Source organism: Heterocephalus glaber, unplaced genomic scaffold (assembly GCF_053883595.1).
Source record: "Heterocephalus glaber isolate CG9 unplaced genomic scaffold, H.glaber_assembly_v1.0 deba00001447, whole genome shotgun sequence".
NCBI lineage: Eukaryota > Metazoa > Chordata > Mammalia > Rodentia > Bathyergidae > Heterocephalus > Heterocephalus glaber.
In genome coordinates this window covers 4,566,407-4,591,038 of record NW_028258299.1, presented here as the reverse complement: position 1 = coordinate 4,591,038, position 24,632 = coordinate 4,566,407, and the positions used below count along the sequence as shown (strand labels likewise).

At 51.9% G+C, this 24,632-nt stretch overlaps 1 protein-coding gene across 18 annotated transcripts in view; it reads right to left on the bottom strand.

The window, feature by feature from the left end:
• Positions 1–24,632, bottom strand: part of Camta1 (calmodulin binding transcription activator 1) — a 777,226-nt gene that overhangs the window by 42,734 nt on the left and 709,860 nt on the right. For 2 of the 18 annotated variants that reach the window (XM_087214419.1, XM_087214420.1), the window contains exon 1: positions 10,537–10,694. The exons of 15 other annotated variants lie outside the window; for them this stretch is intronic. The gene's annotated coding sequence lies outside the window, so the exon portion shown is untranslated. Of the gene's footprint in view, positions 1–10,536; positions 10,704–24,632 lie in introns of those variants that run through there. One more of the 18 variants, XM_021243608.2, reaches the window with a different exon arrangement.

The following is a 24,632-nucleotide window of genomic DNA, read 5'->3' as shown; positions in this document are numbered from 1 at the left end:
TCAAGTCACGAGGGCTCCTCATGGTTAGGGTGGAGACAGTGGGGGTCGTAGGGGCCACAATGGGTGAAAGAAAAGATGTGCTGCACCACGGAACCTGGGGAGGAGGCATAAAATAATCCTGGCTGCTGCTGGCTAGGACTTCTATTCATACGAGATGTTATTTGTCCTGAGTTCCTGGCAGTTTTTGGTATTTGGCTGAGAAACTGCTCAGGATGCCGGCTGGGAAAGTCCTCCTCCGCTGTTTGCTTTCAGCTCACTATGGGGTCACCATCTGCAGATGCTCCCTGCTGCCTTGCTAACGTGCAATGTTCAAATCCAAGGTGTTCCAAAAATGTGGATTTAAAAAAAAACACTGGGGCCCAGGACTTAGTTCAGTGGTTCTGGCGCCTGCCTTGCAAGCACAAGGTCCCGAGTTCAATCCTCGGTACCAAAAACAAACCAAAACACTGGGTTCTACAAAGACACACTTCTACTCCACAACCCAAACATTTATTAGCTATCTTTTACAGAACACTGTAAAAATTTTAAATCTAGAATGAACACAGATGAAATCCTTTCCAAGTGAATAGACAGAAATGCATATATTTTAACAGAAAGTGATTCCCTAAAATACAGGACATACTAAGTAAGTCCTAATAGAAGAAATGATTTTAAAATATTATTTTCTGATTCATTATAGGGCTTTCTGATAGAGGATAAATGTTTTTTAAAAAAATTCAACCTACTGAACATTTTATTCATAAAGTGTTTCTGCAAGGGAACAAAGAGGTTTGAGAAGAGTGTAGTCCTGAGGCTCTGTGGTTGTGTCACGACCCTCACCGACATCAGCGCACGCCCAGGCCACGTCTGTGTCTGCTCGGTCCTCACCCCCACATTGCGGCTTCGGAAGGAGCTCACTCACTCACTCACATCCCATCAGCACCAGAAACTGAGGCCAGTGTCCCACCTTCTGCAAATCCCACATCAGCAAGGCCCGAACAAATGTCTGGCTGAGGCCTACCCCTTTAGATTAGGTAGACAAATGAGGAACTTAGTGCTTTCCACTAACATGGGATGCACGACTCTGTCCTGCACTAAGCTGCTATCCTCACGGACGTTCCCAAGGTGGGTGTCTCAAATCACCCCTCAGAGCACAGTCGGTCTAAAGGTTTAGGGAGCGAGCAGGTTAGCAGCAGAACAAGAAGTTAGTATCAGATTCAAACGGCAGTGGGCATTGTCCCATTAAAGTGCCCACTGCCAACCCCACACATCACTGTCTCCTTTCCTCCTCACTTCTGATTTTCCTTCCCTGTCCCAACCCATTCTCCCTCGACCTCTTTATTTCTCTCCCTGGCCTTGTTTAACAGGCACCATTCTGGACCTGGGTATGTATGTCTGAGGCAGCTGATATAAACACAAATGATTAATGTAGATTACATTAGGAAAAATCAAGATTCATGGAACACAAAAGCTCTGGAAAGCTACTGTACAGAAACCACATTAAGTGCTCCAAAACAGTTAACAGTGAGTCCCAATTTTGCCTAAACTTAACCAACAAAGCAAAAAGGGAGGCCATTAGTTCTAAGATCACAGTGTCTGTTGCTCTGGACGCATGACCTTCCCTGCCACTGAGATCTGAAAGAAACTTCTCCCATAGATCCAACTAAGGAGGCACTGCGATTTAATGGATTTCAACATCCTTGTGATACAGGCAATATTGAGTTGCAACTGACTGTTTATTACTGCTTAGCATTAACACCAAAGCACTGTGCCATATGAGCAATTCAACAAAGGTCCAGAGTGGTCCAACTTCACAGCTCTCAGATGATGTGGCTGAAGTCCAAAGGGAATTAGACTGCAGGCCTATTAACTTCCTGCTTACTGAGCAGTATTTTATAATTCTGATTTCTAAATCTAAACATAGATGAGTTGCACATCTTCAGTTTCTTAAAGGAAAAACTCTTCCACATTTAGCTGGCTGTAAGTTATCATTAAGCAACTCTCAGCTGATTTTTCTTCAGCAGGTCAGTGGCCCTGAACTTTCAAAGTTTCTTTACTGCAATGAAATAGCATGTTGTTTTCTTCTGTACTTGGTAATAAATGTATCTGGAGTTTGGCAAAGAGGCAGTGTCTTGCACAGGTAATTCCTGGTAGAAAGCAGTTGTCAATTTTTTAACTTATTCAACAATAAACACAATAGGCAAAAGTTGGCCAGCCCTCTGTTTACAACCTGGCCTCTTCTGCGGGAATAAACCACTGCAGTGACTGCCTGAGTCGGCGAAGCGATTTCCCTATGCAGATATAAAGTATACAGACAGGAGAAACTGGAGAAAAGTGGGACATCTTTTGTAGATAAGAACCCTCAGCAGTGATTCATAGTCCTTTTGTCCATGGGCTGGTGGAATCCAGCTGGGCATGGTGGCATCTATCCGTAATCCCAGTACTCTGGAAGGATGAGACAGGAGAAGCCCAGCCTGGCCAATTCAATGACACCCGGTATTAAATTAAAAAACAAAAAGGGCCGGGGATGCAGCTCAGTGCAGAGGCCCCAGCTTCAATCCCCAGTACCTGGGATGGGGTGAGGGGAGCTGTGAAACACATACACACAACACACACACACAGCATATACACACATAACCTCACGCTCAGTTTCAGGGATTCACAGGGTCATGGGAGGTCCCTGGTTCCAGGCTCTTGTGGGACCTGTCTGAAGTGTTTCCCAACAGGCATTCTACAGAACACTCTCCATGAAACACTGATTACAGCCCATGAAAACAGAATGTCCCCTCAAAGACGTTTGGAAATACAATACGAGCTTAAACACAACTAATACATTTACATTTCATTTTTGTAAGACTTCTGAATGTAACACGCTAGGTCGGCCCGCTGCAGACAGGCAGGTCTGCGGACGCCCTACCGCGGACCCCGGCAGCAATCCACTGGACCGCCCCCGTCCCCCGCCCCTCTGTAGAGCCACCTGGTTCCACACTACAAAGACGCAGAGGACACCAGACCACCAGACCACGGTACTGGGTCCCACCGCTCCCGGCCCAGAGGTAGGGGCTTCTGAGCTGCCATCCCACTGCTCCTGGTCCAGAGGAAGGGGCTTCCTGGCCACCATCCCTCTCGCTGCTCCCAGCCCAGAGGAAGGGGCTTCTGAGCCACCATCCCTACTGCCACTCCCGGCCCCTGTCCCACCTCTCCCAGCTCAGAGGAGGTGATCCTCACAGGCACCAACAGCACCTCCCCACCCCCCCAATCGAAATGAGAAAACACGTAAATAAATCTCAAAACCAGACTTTCAGATCGCCTACAGCAACCCCAAAGGGAAATGAGATGGAACACTCTGATACTCAACCACCTGGACCCACTGAACTGGCAACAAAAGGGGATCTGGAAAAAATGAAATAGGAAATAATTTCTCAGATAACAGGAGAAATTGTGCTCCTAGTGCAACACATGATTAATAAATCTAGAGAGGAGATGAGGAACATGATGGAATCCCAACATAGGAAACAAATGGAATCCATAAAACAGATGCAAATAGATTTCCAGGAGATGAAAAACTCCATTGAACGTAACATGCTAATTTACGGTATAAACTGCAGATCGCTACCAGTAACAAGAGGCGTGTTTCCTAAACTCGTCTGGCTATCTGCATAGGGAAGAGACCTCTCTGGATACAGTGTGACTTAGAGCATCCTTGGTCCACACCCTTCCTCACCTTTGCTGCCAGCCTAGGCTGAGATGCCACTCCAGCCTGCCACAGACCCCAAAAAGTCGAGGGGGTCCATGGCATGTGTCACCCAGTGCTATGGTTTGAAAAGGGTTTGTCCTCTCCAAAACTCAGATGGAAACTTAATCCTTGCTATGGGATATGAGGACGTAGGACCAGATGAGAACTCTGAGAGGCACTTGGGGCTCTGCCTTCAAGGTGAGTTATTCTGTTCATGCAACGAATGGGTGGATGGGTGAACGGCAGAGTGGACTTTGCTCAGCAAGGGGGTCGTCCCCAGTCACAGCCCCTCAACCTTGGACCAAACCTGAGCCAAAATGAACCTGTTTTCTTTATAATGTTTCCAGTCTGTGGTATTGGGTCACCACCAACAGAAAACAGACAGACACCCAGGCACTCGTATGGGAAACTGGAGGACCCAACACCTCTTCCCTAACATTTGGGGATCCCAGCCCCGGAGAGCCCCACGGTCCCTGCCACGGTGAGCCAATTCCAGCTCGGACAACATCTCCAACCCCCTTTGGCTCCCCTTTCACAGTTCCAACTCTGCAAGACATCTGAGAAAGATTTCCTCTCCACTCTTTTCCTTGTTCCATTTTGGGAATAAAAGTAAGATTGTAATTATAATAGATTATAATAAGAAGAATGTTAAGATTATGTTATCAAAAACCTGAAATTATTCTCTGGCTTTATTCTAAAATGTTACATACTAGGCTTTGTGTTTTCGGAGAACCATCTGGAATTCTCTATGAATTAAGAATCTTCACCAAAAACCATTTCCATTTACTGACATTCTTATTCTTTTTTTAAATTAGCAAATGTTTGATATTATTCTCTACACAAATTTTTGTTCAGGCAACACCATTTAACATATAAAGGTGAATCCATTTCACTTGTTTTGAAACATTTACATGTATGTTGCACACTGAGACCCTACATAGGTTATGTAGTTCAATGTTAATTATTTCTTACCTCCAACTGTACCTATTATGGGCTCAAAATGTTTTCTTCCCCCTGGCTATCTTGGGAACCTACATAGGTTAATGTTTACCTGGAATATATTCAATTGACTTAGATGCTTTTAGACTCTTCAGTGTTAGGCTGGGTACTTTCTGTGTTCTACATCAGATAAAACACCTTTTAAACACATAAACCAGGAAATTAAGTGGAATGGTTTCTTTCATTAGGAAACACAAAAGAATATTTAAGTAAGTTCTTTGCTAATTAGTCTAAACCACAGTGTGTAATATTAAGGAACTGAATCGTATTTTCTGAAAATGGTTCTAGGAACTGTTAGCAACTATTTAAAGATTCACTAAAGGAGACAGGTTCTGACAACTCCTCCTATTTAAATGGGTTCTGGTGTCTCCTCAATTAAAATGGGATAAAGATAAAAACATGGAATAAAGCCTTATTATGAGTTTCCAGGGTTTCAGAATGAATGGTGCTTTCTTTAAAATTAAGGCAAGTGTGAGGACCAAGTAGTGTCAGTTCCTAGCACTTCTCCCTCTCTGAACATGACTCCTTGCTCTTCTTTCAGAGAATGCAATGGACTGGATATCTGGGTTCCCTACACCCTGCCCCCATTCATATGTTGGCACCCTAACCTCAAGCTGAGGACAGGTGCAGGCGAGACATCTGGGAGATTATCAGGTCATGAGGGCAGAGCCCTTGACGGTAAGATTAGTGTTCTTCTGAAAGAGATCCCAGAGAGCAGTCTGGTCTTCTCCTGCCTGGTGAAGACACAAGAAGTTGGCAGCGTGTCACCCGGGAGAACCTGACCATGCTGGCAGCCTGATCCTGGGCTTCTGGACTCTGGAATAGGAGAAATAACCTACTGTTGTTTGTAAGCTGCCTGTCATGGTACTTTTTATAGCAGCGAGAACAGACGGGGAGCTACTGCTGCTCTATGCTCTGTCTGGGTGGGGCTGACCGAGTGTGAGAGCCAGGCCCTCCTAAAGTGATACCGTCCTCCCTGCCTCTTCTCATGGAAGTGGTCGGACACATGCCTCTAGCTGGGCCAGTGAGAGGCAGAACATTTCCTGCAACTCCTGGGAAAGAGAGCTCTCTTCTCAGAGACACCTGCTAAACGTGCAGAAGGTAAGTCCTGAGTCCTGCTGCCATGTCAAGGATGGGGACCTGCCTGGGAGTAAGACCAACACAGAGCAAAGCCGAGAGAGGAAGACAGGTTCCTGATGTCATCACTTGAGTAACCAGAACCAGCTGTACTTGAAGAAAATTTGAAATCTGGGATTCACGAGATTCAGTAAATTCACTTTTGTAAGCCAATCGGGGTTGCAGTTTTGTTACTTGCAGCTGAAAGACAGGTATAAAGTGAATCTATTAAATGAACTGTTGATGCTTTTGCTAAATAAAGTTCTGCTTCTAATTACAAATAAAAAGTTATTCCCTATCATTAAATGTATATTGCAGAAGTACATAAATGCAATGAGAATTTCTCTATAAAATGTAGGATAAATGATGTTAGAAACAAGCTGTCACCCTTATTTAAAACCAGATTGAATGCTGATTACCTAAAGAAATCAGAAAGCTAGAAAAGGTATACTAAGCTCTAGCCTGGTAGGGGACCATCTATTGTTGAATTATACACTTAGAGATGTTGTCTTAACTCTTTCGGGCCTTAGGTTACCACCAAATGTAGCATCCTAACAAGACGCATCCCGAGGAGAATCACTACAGAACACTAGAATTGAAAGAGACTTTAGGAATTATCCTGTCCAATGGCTTTCAATGTTTTCTCACTATGGACCACAGGAAGAAACAGAACACAGGAAATAAACACACACACACACACACACAATCTGAAACAAAAGCTTCCAAATCAATACTTAACATGTGTAATGCACTCTGATTTAAAAAAAACAAACAACAGGGGCCGGGGATTTAGCTCAGTGGTTTCGCCGCCTACTGCACAAGTACAAGGACCCGAGTTCAATCTCCGGTAACAAAAAAATAAAAAACAAACAAACAAACAAACTGATGATGTTGTTACCATTAACCTCATTTCTTGAACCACTAATTGGTTTGGAAATGGGTACAGGACTGAAATCCAAAGATTCCTAAGATTTCTCATTTTGTTCGTAGTGAAGCTGAAACACAAAACCAGTATCCATTCTACCTTAGTAATAGAAGAAAACAGCTGTTAGCCATACATATTCCTCAGCAGCAAGCTTCCAGCCCATCTTAAGAAACCTGGGAAGATGATCCAGGTGTCTGACCTGTTATTTTGCACACGTAAGAGCGTTCAGGGGTTTTAGGGCCACCTCAAGACCACTCGAGTGAAAACTCAAATCTACCAGGGACCTTGAGCTGTCCTGAATGGAAGATCATGTGAAGTCAGGCCTAAAGTACCAATGGACAAGACTGGACTGAACACACAAGGCTGAGGTTGGATCAGATTTGTTTTAGACTCGAAACACATCCTCATCTCGCACCTCACACCACCAGGTGTGCCACTGTCTACCTGTGTGTATGGCACGCCCGTCTCCAGAGTTCACCAGGGCAGTAGTCCTAGGGGAGGCACAGCTTAGGTATCCCACTCCTCGCACCCCTGGAGAGCCCACCTAGGAGATGGGGGAAAGCCTTCAATAACGAGGTACAATTTAAGAGGGGCTCTGAGAACAAGGCGGGGAGACTTGTGGAGCTCGGGTAAAGGCCTGACCTCACACAGGGCGGGGAGGCTGATGAGGAGATTTGGGGGGGTGACGAAAGTCAGGTGAAAAAGTAAAAAAGGAGAGACCACCACCTGGTTAATCTTAGCGTTGAGAATGATTAGTTTAATAAGGAAATGTACTTATTTACCATCACCTTCCATTTTACAAAAACAGTAAGTTTATTAACTCCTATATAACTCCAGTATATTAACTCCTACAAACATTTACCCTGGTTAAACAACAGCTATATGTTAGTTATTAGTTATAATTTGCTTAACAACTGCTAGGTAGTAGGTGTTTTAAAATGGGCTGGCTGATTCTCCCCATCACTGTCCAAGGCTATGGTCTATTTTCAATGCTTACAAGACAGCATAACATTAAACAAATAATAGGTCCCATGATAGTTTCAAAATTAAAATTTCAGTTCATAGAAGTAATTTTACTGAAGTGAAACATCAAAAAAGATCATACTGCCATCCTCCTCATAATCATCTTATTACAACCTCTATTTACATGGTATCACACCAGGACCTTGCAGCGTTACCTGTTTACTGCTTAGACAGTGGAGAGGAACTTTCCTAACACCAAAGGCTGCCTGCTGCGTTAACCCACACGTAGGTACATCAGAGAAGAGCAAAGAATCCTTACAGAGCTCCAGAATAAGGAGCACCGGTATCCTGATATTAAGGGAAAATACTGATTTATTCACCTAACAGACTAATGAGCACTTCCTAAATCTTCAATGTGACTGACACTAACATGATCTTCAATGTCATCCAATACCTCTCATCTGGATTTCTCCCATCATTGTGTAAAACATATCGACGGCTGTCAGACCTTACATGGAGAGTAAGAAAATGTACTCCACATAAGGGGCAGGAAAGACAAAACCATGCACTGCTTATTCCACAAATGCCAGGCAGCATGGAATGCAATTCATGCCCTATCCCTAGAAAGTACGGAGATTTTATAAAATGACCGTTGTTTACGAACTTCATTATTAGCTCCATTCGCTTCCCTGTGCCTTCATTTTTCTCCTCCCTAATCCGCCTTTATTTCATCCACTTTTACCTTGCTTCACTGCGTTAATTCTGATCTCAAACAGCTCCCTTAAATCACTTTTCTAAAAAGGTAGGGTACACACAAATAACTATATTGCATGTGGCTGCCAGAAGCTTCCTGGCAAAGGAATACGTAGCTAGAATAATCTCCCAATAACAGGCTTATGCTGTGGCAGGATGCACAGCTGACATTTAATAATGAGGCCTTGGCACCACTGAGAGCCTCCCTCTTTTGAAAAGATCGATGGAATGCAAATATTAAACCACTTTAAATGTGAGGCGGCAGAGCAGACGCAGCGTGGAGAATGGGGTCAGTACACAGCAAAGAGAGGGTAAAGGACTTCCGGAAAACCATCACGCCGCCCAAGTTTAATGAAATGGTCCCTGGTGAACTCAGTGACACCCGACGTTGTGGGTCACGCAAATGTACTAACAACTCTCCCTTGAACACTGGAAACAGGCAGCCCACAAGCACAGGTCTGCAGGTTCAGAAGTTCACAAGAACAAAGGACACAACAGCAGAAAAATGATGCCTCCTTGAGGAAACACCAGACTCCCCCAAATGCACTGAGCAGAGCCCCTGAATCTTAGCTGTCAGGAGCACTCCCCACCTTTCACTCGGGAAACATACAAGGTCAATCGATTCTACTACTTCACTACCCTCTCATGTTAGGTAAACAATTCCTGGTTCCACTTGTTACCCATGTACTACAGAACTTCAGTCCAAGCCGAGTGCACCGTGGCACCGCCAGCTGGGTCCTGAACAGAAGACTGTATTCCACTTGGGTCGTGGACAATGTAGGTAATCGGGATGAGCTAACCGAGGTTCCCTGGGGATTCACATCAGTTCTCTACTTGTTTCCACCTCTAAGCTAAACTTATTTGGGAAAAGCCTATCTTACGAATGCTATTTTCTGGAACATTAAACATTATTACTTCCTAAATCTAATAAAGAAACGCAGGCTTATTTGTTATCGACTACTAACTGGTCTTCAAATAGTAACTCTTTCCTATAAACACACACCAGGAAAAGTGCTGTGTGTCACCTAGTTCCTCCCTTTCGAAGTTTCTCGATCACGTCTATGACAGATTCTGCAGGGAAACCGAAGGATCCTTTCAGGCGGGAAGAGAGGACTCCTTTATGCACACACATTTTGCCAACAGAAAACAAAACTTGTGGGGAGCAGTTTCAAAATGTCAGGATCGGGCCTGGCCAGCAGAATATATCGCATTGAAGCAAACTCAACGGGGCGCTTGTGGTCAGGTTGGCCAAAGGAATCCTCTCAAGGAACCGTGGCCCGAAACGGAAATGGACTTTACAGCTGTCCCCACTCCCCCGAGAAGCGACTGATTAAGACAACGTGCAAGAAGGGAATGCTCCTTGCAGAAATCTGTTCCGATGACTAACTCAGGTCGAAAACTGGTTTTGACGTCTGCAGAGATCTACAGACATCAAGAGTTTCGAACGCACAAACACCACCACTGCCGCCTCCAACGCCACGGAAATCGCCGCGGGTCCTACACCGCGCGAGGGCTCCGAGAGGACGAACGGCCTCTCCCGTCGTCGCCGGGCTGCAGGTGGGCAAGCGCGGCCGCCCGGCTCTCAGAAGTTCTTCCCCGCCTCTGCTCTCAACGCTCCTACTGCAGCCTGTGCACCGAACAAAGCGCCTCACCGGCTGCCCCGGACGCCGCCCAGCGCCCGGCCCGCGGGGAGCGAGACCGCCGCGCCGCTCCGCACCGGCGACCAGCACAGGCGACTCCGGCGTCGGCCCGCGCCCGCGCCCGCGCCCCCCGACGCCGCCCGGCCCCGCCCGCGCGTGCACGGAAACACGAGCTCGTCCACGCCGCTTCAGAAACGACCAGCGCCCGGCCCACGCTCCCGCGCGCCCCGAAACACAGCCGAGCCCCCGGCCTCGCCCCACTCCTCCAGGTCGCGCGCTCTCCGAAAGCACTCGCTCCCTCCCTCCCGCAAGCGCGCTCCAGAAACACGCCCCCGCCGCCCCACGCGCCCGTAAACGCGACGCGCGCCTCGCTCACGCGCGGCGTAGAAACACGCGCGCCCCCCCCAGCCGCCCCACGCACTCACCGGACTCGGGGCGCACGGCTGCCGCTCTCCTGCTCCTCCGCCCGGCCCGGCCCGGCCCGGCCCCGCGCCCGCTGAACTCCACACGCCGCAGCTGAAACGACGACGACTCGCAGGTCTCCGGGTACCGCGGTCTCCCCGCCACTGGCCTGAGCTCGCCGACCGGGCCAATGGCGGGGCGCGGCGGTGAGCTCACCGGCTCAGGCCCCGCCCCACGGGCCGCGCGGGCCAATCAGAGGGCTCGACGTCACCTGGAGCCGGGCAGAGGCAGGTGTGGGGCGCGGAGCCGCTCGGCGCGCGGACTGCGCCGGAACTGCGCCCGAGCCGCGCGCGCTTCGCTGGACGGCCTGACCCCGAAGGGCGCGGCGGGCCAGGGGCTTCACGACGCCGCCGCCCGGCCCGCGCCGCTCCCTCACCGGGCCGCCCGGATGGAGGGAACACGAGGGCGGCCGCGGCCCACTCGGGGGCAGGGCGGCCCCGAGCCCGAAGGCCGCGCCCCCCGCCCCGCGTTGCCGTCGGTGCGCTCGGGTCCCGAGTCTCACCTCGGAACCCCGCGCGGCCCGGCGCCCTGCGGCGGCGGCGTCTGCATTGCAGCCCGGGAGGGGCGGGTGCTGCTCCGCGGGCGGGAGCGCGGGAGGCCGGGAGGAGGGGCGCGGGCGCGCGGCCGGGAGCCTGGCGCCGGGAGGGCCGCGGGCACCGGCTGGCGGGGTGGCGACGGGTGGGGCCGAGGAGGGCTGGGCGGCAGGAACCCCGGACCTCCTGGAACGGAGCCGCCGCCCACTCGTCGCTCTGACCCCGCTGTCCAAAAGTTGTGCGCTGGCTTTGCCCGCTGCAGACTTTTACATAGTATCTTCCAGCCCCTGCCACGGCTCCCCACGGCTCCCCACCAAGACTGTCTCCACGCAGCCTTCCCAGTTACCCCAGGTGGCCACCAGCAGCCCTTCCCCTGTAACATTTGTGTCCTCCCGTATTCAGTTGCCACCCACTCGACCACGACCCACCACACAGGCCTAGGATCCGACCGTCTCTCCCCATCCGCTTCGTATCAGTTATCTTTAAAAATGACCATGACTCCTTTCTGACATCTGGATTAAAACCAGTCCTCAAGGGTTGTGTCACCCAAACACACTCAGAAACAACCACCAAATTCCGCTCTGAAAACTTCAATCATGAATCCTTGGGTAGAGGCCAAGTGGAGGTCATCCCATGCCCACACCTGCGAGTCAGAGTTCTCATCTCCCCAAGAGCAGAAACAAAGTCTTACCGGTCTTGACACTGCGTGCTCAGCTCACAGCTGCTGGGTTGCTCTGAATGGACTGTGAACAACGGAGACCACCCAGGAGAATGTGAGGGACAGCACCTGCCTTTCTATTCTAAAGCACCAGGGCACTCCACATCATGTGGATCCAGTTCAAGCACCAGGGCCCAGTCAAGGAAAGAAATCTCTACTCGTTTCTGTCTCTCTGGTGGGAAAGTTCTTTTTCCTGAGTTTGATTTAAAAAAAGAAAAAGCCAGGTGTGTCACACACCTGTAACCCACTCTGGGAGGCTAAGGCAGGAGGATCCTCAGTTTGAGTCCAGCTTGGGCAACTTAGCAACTTGACGAGACCCTGTCTCTAATAATAACAACAACAACAATGTTGGGGATGTAGCTCAGTGCAAAGGCCCTGAGTTCAATCCCCAGTACCATTAAAGAAAGAAAAAAGACCTGGGCAAAGTTCAACCCTGGGCATCCCAGCCGTCTGAGGAGGCAGCCCAGGTCTCTGCACCCTTCTTCCACCTGGCCTGTGAGCCAGATTTTGGCTTCTTCAGCTCAGGCAGCACATGCTGAGGGCTGCCTGGGCTGGGGTCAACAGGCCAGAGCATCCCTTTCAGGCAGCCCTGGGTGTGATGCTCTGCAGTGGGGGCGTCTCCCTGGTCCTAGCTGGGCTCATCCTGGGAGGAACGAGTCCAGGTGCCACAGGAGCGAGAGCCTCCCTGGCCCTTGTGTGGACAGTTGGGTGGGGCTGGGGCAGGTGAGCTGGGTGCATGTGAAGGCATCTCCAGCGGTGACACACACTGGGGCCGAATGCCCAGGTGGTAGGTCCTGTGGGTATGTTCGTTCTTCTAGGTTAGAAAATGATAGGGTAAGGTGCGCACAAGACTCAAGCTCATCATGACACTGGGTTTTTAGGGAGCTTTGACGGTAATTGGATGTTTTTTAAAACAGAGATAAAGAAAGCTTTACTCAGCCATGAGTCTACCTGGTGGGACCCAAACCGAGAACAATTTTTGTCCCTGAAAGTAGGAAGAGGGCATCATCGTCTTAGCCCTAGCCTCTGCTGAAGGTGTCAAGAGAAACCAAGAGGGTGGCCCCCAATGCAGGAAGAACAAAGGGGGCCGCAGCTTGCTGGACGCCTGTTACCTCCTGCCGTTGCCCTGTACACTCACACTGCAGCCACTAGCTCACTGCAGAAGGAGAGCATGTAGAGTAAGTCAAGGGCCTTAAGGAGTCAGACACTTTGTCCTGAACTACACGGCTGATGAACAGCCGGTCCAGGGTTCAGATCCAAGCCTGCACTCATTCCATTCCCCTCAAAGCACCGGAGTCTCTTACCATCGTTAAGAGCACACTCCGGGAATTTCCACAGAGGAGTTTTCTTACAATAAGTATTTAAAGTTTGAGATGCACAATGGAGAGTTTAAATTGGTGGATTTCATTCAATACACGAAATAAGAGGTCAGTAATAATATTTCTTGTCCTTGCAGTACTTTACATTGGCCTGATGTGACTGTGTGACTTTGGCCACTGAATTGTGAGTAAAAGTGGCATGTGCCATGACAGAGAGAAACCTGATGAGCCAGCGACCTGCCCACTGCACCTGTCTCCCTGGCCTTGTCACTGTGAAAGAGCGCTGGCTTCTACCAGCCGGGGCCTCCCTACCCAGTGGGTACAGCACGAGTCAGCAATAAACCAGGATAATGAACACTTTGTTACTGTAGCATAACCTAAACTCTGCTGTCTGATAAGAAATCAGGTTTCTGCATATAGCAGCTTCCAATAAAAGACAAAAATAAGCAGGATTCTGCTCAAATGAAGTGAGAGTTTGAAAATAAGTGCAAGATGCAGATTCAGTGTATCTCTAAGGCACTAAGAGGTAAACCTTACTTCACACCGTATATAAAAATTAACTCAAAGTGAGACAAAGATCACAATATAAGAGCTAAAAACTACAAAACTCTTAGAAAAGTACTCAGCGGTACTCTCTGTGACCTTGGATGTGGCACTGGTTTCTTAAATATAATATCAAAACCTCACACAATCAAACATTAGATAAGTTAGACTTTGCCAAAAGTTAAAACTTTTGTGCTTCAAAAGATGTGAAAAGAATTCGCTAAAAGGGAGAAAATATTCGCACACCATGTATCAGATAAGGGACTTGCATCTAGGAAATTACAAGAATTCCTACAGCTCAGAAGTAAAGAAAACGAACAACTCAATTTGAAAAATGAACAAAGGCTCAGAAGAGACATTTCTCCAAAGAAGATATCCAAAGTCCAATAAGAACATGAAAAAATGCTCATCAGGCAAGTTACCAAAGCAGATGACTAACTGCCCAGGGTTGGAGTGGGGGACAGGGATTTGCTTTTTGGGGGAGGAGTGAGGATATTCTAAAATTAGTTTGTGATGAAGACTACACAACTCTGTGACTATACTAAAATGTTTGTATACTTCAAGTAAGTAAATTGTATGCTATGTCAGTGAAACCTCAGTCACGCCATGGAACACACACATCACACAAAGGAGAAGACAAGGGAACAGCAGGCTTCACACTAGCAGAGCAACTGGCCAAGGGGAGGAGGAGACCCTGGCTGGTAGCGCCTGATCGGCAGTACTCAAGGTGAGTGGGTCTGTCCTTGCTTGCTGAGCCCCGCATCCCCCACTGTGGGATATGATGGGAGTGGGGAGTCCTGAGAGGACAGGCCCCTGTCCAGAAGCCCTGGGTGAGGAGCAGAGACTGGCATGGGGTCCCCGAGTCATGAAACACCCACCCCAGGTCAGACGGGGGTCGGAGGACCGACCTTGTCTTCTGGAAGCTGTGCCAAAGCCGAGGGCAGGACTGTCAGGCCCCGGCCTGCCATGACTGTGCCTGGACAGATGGTGGAGAGGTGCCCTCGCTGAAGCCGCCTACTCTGTCGCCATTCAGGGGCAGGTGGGACAAGGACCTGGCCCAGAGCCCAGCCAGGTCCCTGCTTCTCAGCGAGAACCCCACACCTGCCCGCACCTCTCTACCTGGCCCGGGGCTCCCGGGTCCTTCTGTGTAGAGCTCGAGGCTTCTCCGGCCTCCTCTGTGGCTCCCTGTTGAAGCCCACTCTTGCCAAACCAGCGCCGCACCCTCTCCCCTCCTGGCCCGGAGTTCAGGAGGCCCCAGCTTTTGGTCTTAGAGTGTCCCAGCTCCCCTGAGGCAGCTGGCCTTTCCAGGGGGCAGGAAACCCCAGCTGGGCCTTCGAAGAGGGCACTGGGCACCTTGCAGGGAGGAGTCAGGACTGGGGAATCAAAAGGATACATTCCGCACAACGCACCTAGCACAACCCGGTGCCTTCTCACCAAGTGGGTCTGATTGGAGGGAAGCAGGTGGGTGGGCAGCAAGAGGCAGAAGAGCTGGTGCCAAGGCATCACTGTCCTCACAGCCTGTGTCAGTTTCAGGGAAGCAGCGGGCCATGACCTCAGAGCAGTAAGTACCAAGCTCTCAAGGGGAGAAGTTGCCAATGTTACCAAAAGGCAGGAGAGCAAGGGAAAAAAGTCAGCCCCAATGTGTACAAGGGCATTGTCAATGCCAGCCACCTCTGGAAGTGCCTGGTGTGGTGGTGGGGCGAGGGCAGAGCTGCTGGATTTCGTTTTGGGACCACTACAGACACCTTAGGTTCTAAAGGCCATTGCTGAGAAAAGCAGAAGGTGGCAGGGGAGCGGCGCAGATGTGTTACACGCAGCCTCTCCCATCATCACTTTTCCACAGTGGTGGCTCTGGGTGCAGCCTCACCCGATGCAGGCCTGCAGCTTGTGGCTCTGGGACTAACACTGGAGTCAGTCCCAGCTTGGCCATGTGGCCCCCAGGCTGGAGAAGCACTGGCCCTTCTCCAAGGGGAATCCCCTGGGTTGCGCTGTCTGCAGAGTTGGAACAGGAAACACAGGCTCACCTGGTCTCAGCTCCAGTTCAAGTGACTTGGAATAATGCCAGGGCCTTTCACCAAAAACCAAGCGAGCACCCACTCTTTTCCTGGGGATAAGAAATGAAAATACCAGGGGAGGAATGACATCTTTCCCAGAGTCTCAGATCTCCTGCTGCAGCCTCCGCCCTCAGAGCTTGCTCTTTCCTGCTGCTTTCCAACGGAAGGGTATAAAGCTCGTGGAAAGATGCATCCATCCTTTCCAGCTTCCTGGGTAACCAGGGTTTGAGATGCACCACGGGCCATGTCTGCAGCACTTCTGGGCTGGCTCTGTCGGGCCCTGTTGCCAGCGACAACTGGTTTAGCTGTTGCCTGGTGACCCAGGCCAGCCTTCCGATGTCACAACAGACATCACTGTGCATATCAAATGAGTGCTGGTGCGTTTTCAGTGCCTTTAAGAATCACCCTGAACTGTCATTATCTTAGGAGATGGCTGCATCCATGTCCCTTCCCCTTCCCTGAAAGGTGAATTACTGAACAGGAAGGTGTCTTTCCCAGGCCAGTCACCATTTGCATGGCCAGATCCATTCTCATCAGTGTTGGGGATAGGACGAGATGCACTGCTGGAGGAGGTCGGCCTCAGAGGAGGGGACACTGGCTTGGGGGCTTCCTGGGTTCCCAAGCACCAAGCTCAAGAGAGGGAGAAGGGAGCAGACAGGAGGGGGCTGTTCCCCAGCCTCCTGCAGCAAATGGAGCCATGGGGAGCATGCTGTGGAGAAGGGAACACAGCTCCAGCCAGGGCTGCCGTCCACAAGGTGGACACAGGTTCGGGTCCCTTCCCAGAGCATCCTGGGCCACAGTGCAGATGCGCAATTTAAAGAAGTGACTGAATTAATATATTAGAATAATAACTTTAGCTGGCAAGGCTTCTTGAGTTTCTCAGTTAATTCCACATCTAGGTGCACTGGTCTATAATCCAGTTAATTCCCATCTTGCCCAGGAGAATTGAAGCCTCCCACAATATTCTCTGCAGAAGACAATGATTTCACCCAAACCACATATCCCCCAAGAGCTGCTCGGTGACAGACAACATCTTTACAAACAACAGAGAACACCCTGGAAACACGACAACTTTCCCAGCCTCAGTGAAGACACCAAGCAGAATCTGGTCCCGGGGTGAGGAGTAAGGGAGGCAGCAGAGGGCAGGTGGGTGCAGAGGAGGTGAGGATGCCCATCTGTGTAGTGAAGAGTTTACCTTTGCCTGAAGAGAGGTCGGGCTTTGTTCACACCCTCTGGAGGCCATGGAGCTCTAAGCCCTTAGAGTGCAATGCCTGATGGGTGCATCTTTGTTTGCCTGGAGTCCGGGGTCAGAGAAGTCTAATGATACGATCTGGGGTAGGAGCTGGGGGTGTGGCTCCATGGTAGAGCATTTGCTTAGTAAGGGTGAGGCCCTCAGTTTGATCTCCAGTGCTGGAAAAAAAGTAGGGGCTGATCACCCTGGATATTTTAGGGTAAGGGCTGGGCATGTCCAAAAGACCGACAATATGGTGATGCCAGCCAAGCATGGAGGGGCTGGAGACTGAGCTCAGCCATGAGACCATCTGTCACACCTATGCAGTGGAGCCTCAGTACAAGCTCGGGGTGTGGTGAGCGTCCCTGGCTGGCAGCATTCCCTGAGTACTGGCACACATCCAGGCCAGGAAAACAGTGCTATTCGCAACTCCACAGGCAGAGGACGGTGCGAGTTCCACCTACTGGACTCTGGACACTTCTTCCCCGGGCTGGTTTTAATCCAGGGTGAATCTCACAGCTTTCACTGAGCTCTTCCAGTGAGTTATCAAACCAAAGGGCTGCCTTGGGGACCCCTGAACTTGCAGCTGGTGTCAGAAGTGAAGGCAGTCTTGTGGGGGTTGTGCTCCTCCTAACTTTCCAATTGGCTAACACTTGTGCATATGAAGAACACACCTAGGATCAAATGTTACTGTAATGGGAGGCCCAGGGGACTCCCCTGCTCCCTTACCATCCCCCACCATCCAAACCTGGGCTTAGGAAGCTCCATCACACTGACTGCATTATCTCCTTCCTTGGAGCTGAGCTCCCTGGGGAGAGGGCATGACTGAATGGTGGGTGCCATGGTTCTGATATGGTTTGCTCCCTGTGGGTTCATGTGTTGGAAGCTTTCCCACCACTACAGTGAGGTTGAGAGGTAGTGGGGCCTGGCAGGAAGTCACCGGGGGTGATGCGCTTGGAAGGGATTAATGTCGTTTTCATGAGATTCTGAGTTAGTCTTCAGGAGGGGGTTGTATGATAGAACAGGACTCTTCCCCTACCCCAGCTCTGGCGTCCTATCTAGCAGTGTGATTTCTCCCCTTTGAACATGCCCATGCCATTATGATGGCACCCACCAACAGGCCCTCAACACAGCCCAAGCTGATGCTAGTGTCATGCCTTTAAACCTCCAGCATGATGAGCAAAAGAAACCTGTTTTCTTTATAAAGTACCCAGCCTTGGGTATTTCTTTACAGTGACAGAAAATGGACTAATACAATGAGCAATGCATCCATTCCAGCAGAATGACCCTCAAGGGGTTGGGGCTCAGCAGGTACCACTGGGTGACGGGTGGGGAGCCTGTCCTCCTTTGAGGCTGTCTTTTCCATAATGGTTTATGACCCAGTTCAGGACTGAGGAGCTTAAGAACAGCATCCTGAGGCCACAAGTGCAGAGAAAGGTGGGTGCTGTGAGGCTTGGGAGGATGGTGAGTGTGAGGCACTCGGCATGGGGCAGGCTGGTAGTTGTTACTGCCACTGTCCTGCCACTGTGCTTTGGTGTCATGGGCTTCCATGCAGAAGGACATGGGTAGTGGGGTTTCCATGGCTCTGCCACCCCACCACCGTTCATTTACTCACTCAGCCACCGGCTGGCTGGGCGAGGACTGCACCAGGTGATGGGGAGTCACAGGGCCCCCTGGATGGCAGCACTCACTGCAGCAACCCAAAGGGTGGCAAGGTCCCAGTGTCTTAGGGAGGAGAACGTGTTTCCCTTCCTTTTGCAACTGCAGTGAGCTGAAGGGAGAATTCCCTGTGCTCACTGGGTGGCCCCTTAAAACCCTGGAGGCAGCCTCAGGTGTGTTCAGCATAGAATGGGTCCAGCTTCCACCATCCTTGTCTTGGGATATTTGCTGGAAACTTGTGATCTCCAGTGACAGGAGATCAGAAAGGGAGTGATGGCACCTGGTCAGTGCCAGACACTGTACCCAGCCTGATTCTGACATCAGGGGGAACAGCAGGCTGCTAGAGCCTAAAGCCAGTCATTCAGCAGCGAGGACTATGGTCATAAAGATATGCCTGGGCCATCTGTCCTTCTAACCATCTATCTGTCCTTCTAGCTATCCACCCATCCATCTGTCCATCCATCCACCCATCCACCCATCCATCCATCCGTTCATCCATCCACCTATCCATCCACCCATCCATCTGTCCATCCAGCCATCCACCCATCCATTTGTTCATCCATCCATTCATCCATCCACCCATCTGTCCATCCCTTGAAGGAACATTTATTGAGAACCTATTGTATTCCTGTCTCCCTAAGGCATGATGACAATTAAAACAAAAGCCCCTGACGTCCTCATTTGGCTGTATGCTCACCCATTGACTCACTTCGTCCACGAGGCATTCCATGCAGACATTTCAGACTCTCTCCTATCCATTTGCCTCTCTGAGCTCTGGATCCTACATTCACTTGCCATTGGCTCTTTCCACAGATGTCCCCAAGGCCCCCTAAATCCAACCCATTACCAGTCTTTCTCCAAGGTGAATGACACAGTCCATCTACAAGTCCTGTCAACGCCACCATCTCACTGTCTCTCGATTCTGTCCCCTTCTCCAGAGCCAAGTCCACCGTCCTCTTGAGCCCAGACAATGAACAGGCCTCCTTCAACCAACCTGCTCTCTCTGCAGCAACCAAGAACGCTTCTTGAAAAGCAAACCTGGCCACATCACTGCCTCTCAAATGCTCAATGGCTTCCTCGGGGTTAAAGCCAGCCTGCCCACCGGCCAGCAGCTGAGAGCCCCTGCAGCTTCCTCCTCCTCACTGACCTCACGCTCCTCGTGTTCATGAGGCTCCTTCCCCCAGGGAGCGTCTGTGAGTGCTGCGCCCTGAGCCTTGGATGTCCTTGCCTTCTGCTCTTCCTTCGCGCCTCAGTGCAGGGGCCATCTCTTCAAGAAGTCCCTCCCAGACCTCCCTGAGAAGGTCCCGTTCTCGGTCAGCAACCCAAGTGCTGTTCGCTCGAAGGCTCGTGGCCAGGTCTGACTTTTCCTCCTCCAGGAGGGTCAGCCGGGTGAGCAGCGACCTCATCTGTCCTCGTTTGTCCTGACTGTCAGCACCTTGGGTGCAGCGCCTGGCACCCGACGGGTACATGCCTCACGAACAGCTATAGGATAAGTGGTTACAAAGATAGAGTTGGTAGTGGTGGAATTTACACTGTGTGATGGGAAAGCCAAGTAAGAAGAAAGCATTGTTTGGGAGGCAGGGAGGTGTGGGGCCACTGGTAGCCCTGGGGCTGGCTCTGAAAGGACAAACTCACATGGGGTGGGAGGGGAGAACTCACATGGCGTGGAGGCCCAGGGCGGACAGTGGGGTCAGACCGTGTGTCCCACCAGCAGAAGTGACTGCAGAGGTTTCTGGGAGATCTGAGGGAGCCGGTGTACATGAATGCTCTGCGGGCAGGGCCTGGCGCTCGGATGCCAGCTGCTCTGACCCCAGTGGGGGCTGTGTCGAGAGGTTTTGCTGAAAGGGACAATCATGGTGGCTCGGAAAGAAGGCTGCCAGCTCTCCCACATGTCTGAAGACTGAAGCAACTTGGTGCCACTGAACTGAACTTCAACATCACCAGCTCTTCGAAACACTGCCAGGTTGGGCGAGGGGCTGCAGCAGAATTATCTCCTCACCTCCTAGTACACAGCAGGCTTTGGCAGGAGAAAAGACCCTTAGGGGCCTCCACTGGTGACTCCCTCATCTGTGCATGGCTTGGAGCGTCGGGTGAGGGCCAGGTCACTGTTCTCTTTCTTACAGGCACAGATACTGAGAACATCGGCCCTCTGACCCAGGTCCCTGAGGAAACCTTGGGTGTCACAAAGAAACCACAGCCTCTTTATGGCCCCAGCTTCTGGCCAGCCCCTTTGTGTGCTGGCTTCAGGAGCCTCCCTGGCAAGTTTGGAATAGAGAAGGAAGAATAGAACTCAGCAGTTAGAAGGCTTCTGTCCCCTGTTGTCCATGGTTTGGGACAAGTTGCTGCTCTTCTGGGGCCCAGGTTCCTTCCAGAAGGAGAAGGATGGGGTAGACCGTGTGTTCACCAAGCTTCCTTGGTGTTCTAATGCAGTGCTCTAAGTCTGTCCATCCAGCCATCCACCCATCCATCTGTATGGATGCGTCTGGATGCTTTCTGCTCCATGCTGAGGTCTAAAGAACGTCTCCAGTTATTTGTAAGGTGAGGGACCTCTGACACATACCCATCCCTCACTTTTTCTTTTTCTTCCCTCAAACAAAGGACTCTGAGTTCACAATGAGAGGGAGAGTTGGCGGGTTACTGCAGGGCTGGTCTTCAGCCCATCGAAGACTATTTTGAATGTCCTGGTGCGACAGAGGTGGCGATGAGGTCACTGGGCTCTTCAGAAGGGATCAGAAACGTGTGCATTCTTAGGAGCTTTTAAAAGGAGAGGCCCTGTGCTTGGTCCCAGCCAGAGACGCAGCATGGCCTTCTTCAGTCCTGCATAAAGCTGTGCCTGGGAGAGGCCTCTGTCCTTGCCCTGGGACCTGCAGGACTACCCTCCCCGACCCTGCTCTGCTCCTCCTCTCCTCTTCCTTGCTGCTGATGTTCTTAATCTTTCAGTCTGGGCTGGAAAAAAGACCAGCATCTCCATGCTCCTCCAGGAGCTGGATTCCTAGGGAAAGCCAGGGAAGCCAGCCTGGATGGTGGGACCCCAGGCTTGCTGATCTCTCTGGGTCCCAGCTTTGCTAAGAGACCCTTCTTGAGGGCTATGCTTTCTGGAGAACCCTGAGCAGCACCCAGATGCTCAAGCAGGACAGTCCTGTGCAACTGATGTAGGAGCAAGGGTGCACGGCCTACAGGGTGCTCTTCTCCACTGCAGCACCCTGGGGTCCCAGAGCTGCTGCCTCTGGGTCTGGTACCTGCACACGTGGCTGGTGATGAATCTCACTTTGGCCTTACTTTGGGGCTTCCCTATGGGAAGAACAGAGAAGGGGTAGGTCTCCGGGGCGCAGGGCAGCTGCGTGTGGCCCCATGAGCCCAGGGAGAGGAGGCCTCCTTCCTTGGTCCGCAGGCTCAGCACGCAGCTTTCGTGGTCCACACCAGGGGTGCCAGAAGCAGGCCGCGTCCTCTCCTGCTGCACACAGAGCGGGTGGAGGCAGTGGGACGCCCAGGCGCCCATGGGCCTGGCAGCCATCCGAGCGGCTCCTGCTCTCTGCTGTGCTGCCCCAGGCTGTGGCTCTGGGTGCAGAGTCAGGCGTGGCAGCGTCTCATCTGGATTTCCCAGCCACTTCCCTGATTTCTTTGAACTCAGGGGCCTCCGTCTCCCCTCTCAATCTTGCCGCATCTGAATCCCTCCAAATGCTGTGCCCTTCCCACCTTTCCACTTGGCACTGAGTGTGCCTGCCCAAGTCTTGTTCTTCCAAGGCCTCTTTTCTCACTCCCAGCTGGGTACCCCACCCCCACCCCCCGTCTTCTTTCCTCCTCGCTGCCACTCAGCCTTGTCGCCAGCTTCTCCTCTGCTCGACACGTGACAGTGGGCTGGCCATGGCTCACCTCGCAGGCTCTCTCTCCTCATCTGCACCCTTCGTGGGCTGATGGCATCGACACCCACAGCTCTGGACGCTCCTAAATTTCACCTCCACTCTGGATCTCTTTCTCTGTGGTCTCCAGATGTTCAAAGCCAACTATGAGTTGTCTCCCTAGTGAGGCTGTCAGCTGCGACCCGGCCCAAAGCAGACTCTACACTCCCCTGACTCCTCCATCTCAGCAAGCGCCCTGCTGTCCCTCGGCTCTCCATGCCCCAAATCCAGGTGTGACCCATTCTGTCTTCTTCCTCATTCTCCACACTCAAGTCACTAACAGGGCCCCTGACATTAGCTACAAGTGCCCCGACAGCCAGTGTGTCCCTTAGAATTCATGCTCACCAGCCCGGTCAAAGCCACGTCATCTTGTCTAAGCGGACTCCAGGGCCCCAGGGTGTATCCCTGCAAGTGGAGGTGAAATTCATTCTGCCAGCAGCAGCCAGGCGGCCTGGGCCTTGCACACACCAGAGCACGTGGACACATTGTCCGTGGGGCCCCCACTGCCCTTGGGATAAGCCCCAGCTCCCTGTGCTGGATGATGGGCACCACGTGGCCAGACCTGTGGCTTTCCTGTTCCAGCCCCTCCCAGCTGCCAGACTACTTGGCTCCCTGGGGACTTTGCTCGTGCTGATCCTTTTGCCCCGACTGTCCTTCCAGTGAGCTCAGGATGCTGGCTCCCTCCCCCACTTCACCATCTCCTTCTCACGCAGCCCCTTCACCTCCAGCCTCTGTATCCACCCTCGTCCCCTCTCCCGACCACCCCTCGCTTCTCACCCTCTGACACTGACCTTCGCCGCCTGTTCGTGATCGTTCTACCCACTGGGACATAAGCCCCACGATTCCCCTGGGCCTGGACAGTGCCCACCACACTGCGGACCCTTAATACATAGTCAGTGGACAAGGCCAGGACAATCGGCCCCAGGGACAGAGGCCTGGAGACCGTTCAGGACACGCAGGATCATTTGGGGCTGAAGGATGGTGGTGGCAGAGGATGGAGAGTAGAAACGCGTAGGAATTTAGGGAAAGGCACCAGGCTGTGCTGGGGTGTGGGGCAGGGAGAACAGGGGCCTCTGGGATGCCTTTCAGGTTTCAGGGTCGGGATTGCCCCAGAGGTGGGAACGCAGTGCAGGGGGTGTGGGAGGGAGGGCAGCCACACACGAGTGGTTATGTGCCTTGCCTGGGACATGGTGGCTCACCCGAGAGGGGTCTGGCTGGCACTGTCCCACTGCAGTGGGGGCTCTGGACCTGGGAGGAGGTACAGGGCAGCACCCCAGCAGAGGGGACGAGAGCCCCGGTGGGGGAAGGGAGAAGACAGCTGGCCATGTGGACACCCAAGAACGTTCCAGGAGGAGGAGCTGGTGACAGAAGGATAGGGCTAGTCAGGGCAGTGGGCAGGGCCAGGGGAGGTAAAGGGCAAAGCATAGGGCCAGGGGCAGTCGGTGAGACCACAGGAGCTCCCGGGACAGACTGGAACCAGCACGTCTTACTCTGTCCTTTGTCCCACAGCTGTCCCTGTGTCCCTGCAGGACGCAGCCTCCTGGCCCGAGCTTCCTGAGTATGAACCGGCGTTCACACAGAGACTGTGCCATTGAGGCCCAGGGGAGCTGTGCTTCGCCTTGCACCCCTTCCACCAGGTGGCCTCTGAGGTAGGACTGGGCATCAGCTCCCAGAGATAGGGCAGCACTTGGTCTGCACCCCGTCCAGGGCTGGAGCCTGGGCAGAGCAAACCCGCAGGATGCTTCTGGGGGCTCTGTGAGCAGCTGTGTCCACACAGGCCCTGTGCTCTGTGGATGCTCTGGCCCGAGCCCCCAGGAGGAGGTGCCCTGCGCTGTCCACTGGAACATCGGGTGGGATCTTCTTTGGAAACAGGGTCTTTGCAATGAGTGAATTAGAGGTAATCAGTTAAGGCACATTCGCAGTGGGGTGGGCAGGCTCTCGTCCAATGACTGGTGTCCTTGCCAGGAAACAGACACTCATGGAGGACATGACGGCCGCGTGGCAGTGGAGGCAGACCCTGGAGTTATGTTGCCAAAGCCAAGCCAGACCAGGGACGTCGGCCGCCACCAGCGGCTGGGAGAGGCCGGGGCAGTTCTTTCCTCC